The 9,833-nt window shown below is 54.7% G+C and overlaps 1 protein-coding gene across 1 annotated transcript in view; it reads right to left on the bottom strand.

The window, feature by feature from the left end:
• DISP3 (dispatched RND transporter family member 3) overlaps positions 1-3,055 on the bottom strand; it is a 43,092-nt gene extending 40,037 nt beyond the window's left edge. The window contains exon 1 of the mRNA XM_036255968.1: positions 3,041-3,055. The gene's annotated coding sequence lies outside the window, so the exon portion shown is untranslated. The remainder of the gene's footprint in view (positions 1-3,040) is intronic.
• Positions 3,056-9,833: the final 6,778 nt, after the last annotated feature.

Here is a 9,833-nt window from a genome sequence, read left to right on the forward strand (position 1 = left end):
TTCCAATCATAATAATGCTACACCAATAATGCTATTATCAACCACCGCTGCCACCACCACCACCATTTTGGGGTGCCTATTTTTAGGACTGACAGTGGGCTGGCTGTTTGCCCTTAGGGAAACCATCTCATCTTTCAGCATCCCACTTTGTTAATCTAAAAAGGTGCTTTTTTTCAGTGCCCAGCTCATGGGGCTGTGGGAAGTGGCTGCTTAGCGAAATGGTAGCGATGACTGTCTTCTCTCCCAGCCTCAGATCCTGGCCCGCTGCCCGTGGACAGCCTACTTTCAAGTCTTCGGGACTTGGGCTGACTGCAAGCTCCTACCCACTGGGCCGGCCCTCTTAAGCTGCTCTCAGCTAGGCCCTTCTCTGTGGTAATTTACAATCAGAGTTGGCCTTCAGGGAGAAAGAATCTTACACTTTATCTGCCTTTGAATAACCAGGCGAGTGGAAGGGAGAATGGGGGACAAGGGAAACATGTCTAAACTATAGAGAAAAGGGCTTAAGCCATGATCTCAAGGCTCTGGGGATCGGGAGAATCAGGTTTAAGTCTCCCCTCATTCATTCATTCATTCACCAAGTATCCACCAACAAAGCCAGTAGTTCATACAGGATATACTGACAGTAGAATCAATGCCTGCTCCAATGCAGATCGCATTTCAGCTGTGTGACCTCAAGAAAATTACTTGACAGCTCTGGTCATATAAAGGAAATCATCTGAACATCCCTTGTTCAGGGGACAGGATGACTTCACTAGTGGTCAGTGCTCTAAGGAAGGGGAAAGGTACCATAACAACCTCTGGGGTTAGAAATGCAATTTTCAATCCCATCCACATTCAAGAGATTCATGAGACAGTCAATGTCTCACATTATTAGGGCCAAAAAGAGACCCTGAAGGTCATCTCAACCCTCCCTGTTCTTGTACAGATAGGAAGCCTGCGGCTCAGAGAAGGGAATTCACCCAAGGACACAAGTGGTCTGTGGCCAAGCTGAGACTAGGTCCCAGGCCTCCTCACTTGCACTCCGGAGCTCCTGTCACCACATCCTGCTGGGACTCTTCCTCCTTCATCCTAGGTTCTGGATTTTTAAGGGCAACAGCAAGAGAGGTGTGAAAGGGCAAGCCAGGGCCTGGGTACCAGATCCGTCAAAAAGCCAGATCCCCAGGGAAGTGGGGATGGACCTGCTTGCTGTGGAATCCTAGCCCCTTGGAGAGACTGTGGGGACTCTAGCGCATCTGGCCCTGGAAATTCTCCTGGGGAGGGAGCAGAAGCTGCTGAGGCCACGGGTGAAAAGAGGTGTGTGTTTGTCAGACTTCCAAAGAGGGGGCAGGGATACAGAATCTGCCAGGAGAATGGAGTCAGCTTCCCCTGAGAGCCAGCTGTACCCACATGGGAGTAGACTGACTGAAGGAAAGTCGGGGAGAGAGTGAAGGTGGCCGGGAAAGGAGGAACTGGAAAAGGCAAAAAAAAAAAGAGTGGGGTATGTGTGTGAAAGATAAACATGGGGGAGGAGAACAGAACAGGGAAACAAAGACACAGAAAGTGCAAGCAAAGAATGATGCAGAGAGAGAGGGGCACAGACTTTGGTTTTAAAAGGACATTTATCTGGAGTAAGGTCCGAAGAAGGGGAACTCAGCAAAATGCACTCTGAACCTAAAACCACGATTTTGTAAGGCTGGGTTTCTTCCTGCACCTTCCACTGGGCCAGAACCTCCTCCCTCCATTTGGCAAATGCCCTGACTCCAGGTCTGCACTGGGGTGGGGAAAGGTCTGCTCTGCTTCCCCCAAGGAGCAGGACTGTGTGTGTGTGTGTGTGTGTGTGTGTGTGTGTGTGTGTAGGGGGGCAGAGTCACTGGGTAATCCTGTAGGCACGTGACAGTGAGCTCTGGAGTCTGGCGCTTATTCAGGTTCCAGAGACAGCACGACCTGTAGCGAAGATGCTACCTGGGTTGCTGGTGCTTGTCCACGTGTGTGTGGATCTTCCCCTCTGTGTGTGGATTGTGGGTGGATATATATTTGCGTGAGTGGACTATGAATCTGTGTGGGGACTGTTTGCGGGTAGTCTGTAGATCTGCGTGAGCCGGCAACTGGGGCAACTGGGTTCGTGGGGTTTGAGTGCCCAAGGCCACCCCGGGCGCTGTCCGCGGTGCTGACCCTGTGCGTGGAGGGGAGGGGGCTGCGCCCAGCCTCCGGAGGGACTGCGGGGAGATGGCGTCGGCTTCCACAGCAGAGAGGGGCCCAGAAAGGAAGCGTCCAAGAAGGCACCTTCCTAGCCTGGCTGCGCCCCCCGCCCCCTCGCCGGGAGTTGGGAAAAGTTCTCCCAGAGGCGGGGTTGACTCATGGGACTTGGCACCACTCGCGCCAAAAATCTTCCTCGATCCTCAGCGCCGCCACTGCGTGGCTGCCCACCCCACCTCCACCCTCACTCGTGTTCTCGGCAGGGCCCGCGGACCCGCTCGCGCTCGGCTTCCATTGGCCGCCCGGTCAGCCCGAGAGGTCGCGCGCCCAGCTGGACCTGCAGCCAGGTTAATTGGGCCCAGCACTCGGGAAATGTCCCGCTGAGAGCATAAGCGCGCTAGGCGGGAGATAGATGGGGTGGAGGTCATTAACCTTCTTCTGTCCCCTCCCACCGCTCTAGGCCGGCCAAGAGCCCGAGACGGGGCGGGTTCAGACTGAAGCTCAACTTTTATGGACTCAGTCATCCACCCGCCGCGACGAGCAGGGGGCCGGAGGTCGGAAGCCTCGCGGTTTCTTAACATCAAACTGGCCGGTGCAGCCCGAGGCTGCTTGGGCCCTCTGGGAGTTGGTGCGGAGCTGGGGACTGGCCGAGGGGGCAAGCTCTGGACTCTGCCCACCACCAGCTGGCTTTCCCGGGGTGGTGGGTTCCGAGGCCCGCATCCCGGGCTGGCCGGAGAGCGGGAGAACTTCGCACACCGCCCTGCGCTGGCTGGGGTAGGAGCGGCGCGGAAGACTTGCCCCGCTCCTCCGAGCAATGCATCCCCCAGCCCACACCCCTATGGCGCCCAGCGGCCGTCGCACTCACCTCGGCTGGCCAAGCTGAGCTGGCTGAGCTGGCTGAGCCGCGGGCGCGGGAGGGAGGCGCGCCGGAGGGGCCGGGGACTGCGGCCGCACAGCCGTGCGGACTTGTCCCTTCGCGGGAATCGCAGGGGAAAGCTCTTCGGAGCCGCGAGAGGCCGGGGTTCCCCGCTCCGCTCCAGAGCGCACAGACCGCGCACAGGATAGTGCGGATTCTCGTCCCCAGCGCGCAACCCCGAGCACTCCGCGCCGCCGCCTTTTATTCGCCGCTCGCCTTTGTTTGGGTCCCGGCTTGTACCACGGGATATGGGGGGGTCTGGGGGAGGCTTCGAAGCCGCGCCCCACCCCCAGCCACTGGCGCCTCCAGCTTCCGCACCGCCGGGCTTTGCGTCAATAACCGGAGAAGGCCTGCGCTCCGCTGCGCACTGCTGTCTCCGGACCCCGCCGCCAGGCGCCGCCGTGGCCGCCGCTCCCCCTGCGGGAGCCGTGCGGTGGTACAACCGGACTCCCACTGCCGGCGGGCTGGGTCTGCGAGCGGCGCAGCGACCCCTGGGGGTCAGTTCCCGCCTCTGCAGAAGGCTCAGGCCTGGCGCTCCGCCCCTCCCCTTAGTTTCCTAGGTTCCTCTACCAGTTCACCCAGCCTTGGCTGGTCACCAGCCTCCAGGACATTCGAGGGCATCCCCGGGTCTCCTCCGGAGGAAGCTGCCAAGCCCAGGCTCCTGGCATCGTCCCTTCCTCCCTCCTTCTCCATTCACCTCTCTGGCACCAGAGCCCAGAGCCATGCCAGCCTCTGGGGCCCTGCACTCCTCCAGCTCTGGCACACCATCAACCTGTACCCCTGGCCAGAGGACCACAGGAGAAGAAGCTGGGGAGCCACTGCCAATGCCTGGCCCATTTCCCTCCATCAGGGCTCAGAGGGCATTGGCACTGGTGTCACCCAGGGAGAGCCAAGGGGGATGCCTCAAAAGAGGACCAGCTTCCAGCCCCCAGCTGTAGAACCGAGGGAAGCCAGAAGGAAGGGAGGCCATTGCCACTGTTGTGTGAGGGGTGAGCCAGGAGTGTCTTGTACATCCACAGAGTGTGTGCTAAGGGAGGAACGGGCAGACAGAGAGATGGGCGAAACCCTATCCCCGTCTTCAGGAAGTTCCCAGCTTATGGGAGAAGTAAGAACATAGAGAGTTCTAAAATGAAACACCAAGGCCCATACCCACCCCATGTCAATTTCCCCAGCCCTTCCTTTCAAAAAGGGAAAACTGAGTTGGGGGCACCTTTAACTTCAAGGTGCTGAGTGGAGTTCCTCCTCTGTCTCTCTGGTGCTCAATCCCGTGGCTGGTTGCCTACTGGCTGGTTGCCAATTGGACACATTGGTGTTTATGACCCTGCATGCCTTGAGAGCTCATCTGTGCAGAAGTGAATGGCCTGAGCCAGTGTCCCTGCCCCAGCACTCACTCCCCATGTGCTCAGGGTCATCAGGGGAGCCAATGCCAGTCTGGCCAAGTCTGCCTGGGGACTGCTAGCAGCTCCAGATGGGGGCATATCTGGGCATGAAGAATGCCACCCTCAGCTGTAGAGGTGGAGAGAGAGACAGGAGACCTCACCCAAGAGGTGGAGAGTGTATGTGTCGTGTCCCAGAGATCAGAGGTTAAATCTGACATCTGAGTGCAGAGAAACAGACCCAGCACCACCCCGCAAACTCCCAGACCCTCTTGCTACATCTCAGAGGGACGGCAGAAAGCATGCTGCCATGGGAGAGGGTGGGAGGAAGAACAGGGAAAGATTGGTTTTAAAGGGAGCAATAGGGAGACAGAGTGTGTTCCCAAGCCCAGCTGAGAGCAAAGGGTTTTGTTTGCTGGGTGAATGGCTTACTCTTTTTGGTTTGTTTGAAGGCTGCTTCCAAGAGCCTCCTTAAAGTTCTCCGAGGCTCCTGCACTGTTCTTCTCAGTCTCACAAACCCACAGGGAGTGCCATTGTTGTGCCCCATGATGCCGTGCCACCCTCTGCCCACAGCTGGGGACACCACCCCCACTCCTTTGGAAACCGTATTTAGTGGATTGGGGTCCCAGTTTCGTGCTGCCCAGCTAGCCATGCTGTGGCCACCTTTGCCACACACTCCCAGAGCCCTCTCTGGCCTCCCAGGACCTCCAGATGATCTCTGATGGAGGCTGGGCTGGCTCTGCCCTTGATGGGGGACCTTCTGAGAACGGAGGGTATGAAGACAGAGGCCCTGTCGAGTGGGGGAGGAGCTGAGAAGTGTGGTACCCAGGAACACTGGAAAAATGCAATTTTCCCAGGCCATCAGCAAGGTTTTAAAAATGCAAATGGAACCGGGCCTTTGAAATATGCCTGCCATAAAGTAGAACCGGTGGTGGCAGCGGGAGCTGGTGCGGGTATGGAAAGTCATGAGAATCCTCCTCCTGGGGCCTCATCTTCCGACTCCTTTCCCTCCATGTCCCACTCTGCCTGCAGGACGCCTGTTCATGGGGGCCTAGGAACGCTGGGCTCAGAGATCCCTGCCCAAAGCCTCCTTTACCTCCAGATCTTAATTAATCTGCCCAAATAAAAAACTGCGGAAGGTACAATTCTGTATCCCCCCCTGACCACCCACTCCAGAGCTGTCTGGTGGAAGTTCTCCCTGGGTCTGATTTAAATGCCTCTTGGTGCCAATAGGCGGCTTTCCCTATACTTTGTCTTCAGGACTAATTGAAAAGCCTTCTTTTGTGAGGGGTTTCAGCTATAAAGGGCTCCTTTGTCCTTAGCTCCTATCTCTTTATTTCTATTTCTGTTTTCTCTCCGACCATGTCTGAAGTAGAGCCTCTGAGCTCAGCATGGCTTCCCTCACTCCCAGTAAAGCCATATATCTGTTCCATCCCTTACCAGCTGTGTGACCTTGGGACAGTCACTTCACCTTGCTGAGCCCCAGTCATCTCATCTATAAAATGGGGATGGTAAAAGTACATGGCTCATAGTAGCAGTTATAAAGAGTTTATTAAATCAGATAATCTCTGTGCAAAAACAGCCTTTAGCACAGTGCACGGCTTAAACCAAGCTCTAAATAAATACTAGCTCCTCCTCCTCTTCCTCCTCCTCTTTCTTCTTACCTGCTGGGCCAGAGATAACCTAGCACCATAACACCCCTCACTTCTTAGCCCCAGCCCTGGTGAGGGGGACTGTATAATATCAAGTCCTCCCACCAGATGGTTGAGCAGCTGAGGGGAAGAGTATATGGGGAAGGTTGGGGTGTTTATGTTTTCTGCATTGTCAGGGAACAGACTAATTACACATATAAGTAATCCTCCTCCGTCAGCTACACGCTGACTTTGGGGCTCTTGGCCAGTGAATGGAGGCAAGTGAACTGAGGTGTGCTGGGAAGGGCTTCAGATTTACAAAACTGAGTTTGATTTTTCTATGTGTCTTTTACTGATGGTATGACCTTGGGCAAGTCATTTTATTTCTCTGAGACTCAGGTTCCCCAACTGCAAAATGGGAGTATAATGACCTTCTGCTCTGCTTATAATAGGCCTGCAATGATCTTTTCAGCTGAGGTGGAGCACAGAATTATGGGTGATTATTAGGCATACACACACACACACACACACACACGCCTATAGATTCCATTACATTTTGAAAATGAAATGTATTTTAAAACACAGTGGCTTTCTAATTATTCAAAGTTGTGTATACATTTTTTGGGACACCCTATATATAGTTATACTTATCCATAGTTGAAGAGATTATGATAGAATGATCAGTCCCTGTTTCCATGACTTTCAGGGCTGATTGCACTTCTTGTGATATAATAGACGCAAAAGAGCTCAGGAAACTTGCCCAAGTTCACAGTGAATGAATTTCCAACTCAAGGTCATGCAGTAAGTTAGTGGAAGGGCCTGAGTTAGACCCAGGCCTCCTCGGTTTCAGCCCTGAGCTTCCCAAGTCACCCTCTTTCCTCTTCCCAGCCCCGTTCTTCCCGGTGCTCTGTTCAGGACGCAAGTGCGGGTTAAGGGGAAAGAGGATGGGGAGCGGGGGCAGTAATTCAAGAGACAGGAGAGAGGTCCGGGGAAAGGTGATGGGGCCCAGCTGGGGTGGGGTGCTGCAGACGGCCTGGGGGAGGCTGAGCAGATGGCAGCCCTGCACTCCTGCCTCCTCCAGGATCCTGCCGGCAGCCGGGCCCAGCACTCCCTTCCCAGCCTTGCCTGCCTCCTCCAAGGAAGCCGGCAGCCTGCGCCAGGGTGAACACAATCCAAGTTATTAATTGCCTGCAACAATTAGCCCCAGCGCCTGGGCCTGCAGAAGCCCTGGCTCTGAAAGAGGGAGCCAATTATGGCTTCATCCATATTCACGCTGCCACATAACCTTCTTCCAGCAAGATGACCCCCACATCTCCCGTCCATGTTTTTAGGGGCCTTCCTCTGACCCGGACATCTGGAGAAGATCAACTGCTGCTGAGGCCTTCCAGAGTGAAAGTCAATAACAGGTCAGGACCCAAGGGTGTTTGCACACAGCAGGGCCAAAGTGCTGGCAGGGAAGAGCAGGACCCTGTCAAAGATCTGGACAGTGTGGCACTAGCCAAAGACTGTCCCATTGTATGGAAGAGAATATAGCCTCCAGGTTAAGGGCTTTAAAGTAGATTCCCTGAGGGTCTTATTATTAGGACGACTTGAAAGGCAGAGGTCAGAAATATTCCATAAGTTCCGGTTTTGATCTCAGCTCAGTCACATACTAACTTTGTGGCTTGGGGAAAACCCATTCATTTCTTTGAGCTCATTTCCTTACCTGTAAGTTGGGAACAGTGATCACACCTCCCGAAGGAGGGAGATGCTATGCAGGAGCAGGTGCAGGGCACAGAGTGAGCTGGAAATGAGTGGTAGCTCTTGTGTTCTCTTTGGAAAGAGCCCTGGAAGGAGGTTCCATGCTGCCTGTGGGTCCCCTGTCCCCTGGCAGGGCAGTGGAAGTGGGGGGGATGGGTAATGAGGTAGATGGGGAGTCAGGAGATCTAGCTGATGGCCCCAGGTTTGCTCCGACACTGTGGTCTTGGTGCCCTTCCCGCTCTGACCTCTGTTTTGACCCGATAAATGAGGACATGAGGCTAGAGATCTAACTGTGATTTCCCAGGAGAGTATTTGGAGAGGGAATGAGTTTCGAATGGGTAGGAGGCCATGGGGAATATGGACTTCCCAATTTTTCAAAGGGATGAATGGCAGCAGAGGTCAATGTTATGGAAATTCAAAAGAACATAAAACAAGTTACATAAATAGTTAAGTCTAAAGTCATGAATCTGTTCATTCTGCATCAGTAAAAGAAACCACGGAGATTGGGAATAAAGATCATCATCTGGTTCTGAACTCCTAGGACAGGCTGGGTAGAAGTCCTCTGCGCAATCCTTGTTGGTGGGGTGTTTCAGGACCACGGACAGTGACAGACTCCATCCTAACCACCTGGGCCTTGGTTGCAGTGAGGCCGGAGGGAGGAGAAGCATGGAGTTGGATGCTTGGAGATGGTGTGATGCTCAGTGTGAGTAATGCTGAGGTTCAAGAATGACTCAGTTATGCCTGGTGTGTGTGTGGGGGAGGGGGGCGGGGGTTGTCTCTGAGTGCCTGATAGGGCTGCCCAAGCTTTAGGGGGTAGGCTCATGCGTAGGGCCTGATTCCCAGCCCCTCCCAGGAATACCTGAGGCTCCTGGTGTACCTGCCTTTGTGTGAGCTCTTCCATGACTCAGCACGGAATCCCAGCCCCGTCTTCCCACCAAGCCCTGCCCTTTTGTCCCCCTGGCCTCGGCTTCCTGGCACAAGTTGGCCAGCACCTCGCCCTGCCCCAGTCGCTCTGGCTGGCCCACTGGCGCCGGAGCCAGGCCAGCTTTCACCCTGACCACCAGGCTCCATCTGGGCCCTGCGGTGACAGCAAGAAAGAGCTTTTCTGGCATTTTCCCAGTCAGGAATCTGATGGGCCGCCCCAGCTCCTATTCCGGCACACTCCGCGTGGGCAGGGGCGGGATGCTCTGTGCCAGAGAACTCGTGGTGAGTCCCTCTGAGCTGGAAGGAAGGGCTGGCTGACAGATCCTCAGTGCCCAGGCAGTCAGAATACCTGTTAGGCAGCAAGGGTTACTACTAACAACATCAGCATCAATAATGATTAATGGTTGGCATTTACTGAGTGCCAGTCCCTGTATATATGTATGGTTCCATTCAAACTCACAACCACCCCATGAGATCCTTCTTTCCAGGTGAGAAAACTGGGGCTCAGGGAGTAAGCTGCTTCAGCTCACACAGCAGATCAATACTGAGGACTCAGCCCCAGGCAGTTTGAGTCTCTAGCCCAAGTTCTTTACCACGTTATTACTCCCATTTGACAGACATGGAGGCTCAGAGAGACTAAGGGACTTTGTTAGGGTTACAGAAAGAGTCAGCAATGGAAAGAATTTGAACCCAGGTTTGCCTGATGTCAAAGACACCCCATTTATGTGCTCCGCTATACTGCTCCTTGCCGAGTTAGGTCCCTGTGGGGTGCCCACCCTCAGAGCCCCCTACTGTGATACCAGGTCTCGTCTTATATCTAAAACACAACTAAACTCATTTCCCGAGTCATCCTTAGGAAAGTCACTTCCTCCCTGAGCCTAAATCTGCCAAGAGAAATGCTCTAGACAGGGCTCACATCCCAGCTCGAGAATTGGCTTGTCTGACGAAATTTGCCCGTGGAAACTAGAAAGGCCGTACTGCAAAACGGCAGGACAGTTCCCAGGACCCAGGAGGGCAGGGTCCTGCCCATACCTTCCAGGACGAGATGCAGGGGCCCCAGTCCCTGCTGCG

This window comes from Molossus molossus, unplaced genomic scaffold (genome assembly GCF_014108415.1).
Source record: "Molossus molossus isolate mMolMol1 unplaced genomic scaffold, mMolMol1.p scaffold_m16_p_12, whole genome shotgun sequence".
Classification (NCBI taxonomy): Eukaryota; Metazoa; Chordata; class Mammalia; order Chiroptera; family Molossidae; genus Molossus; species Molossus molossus.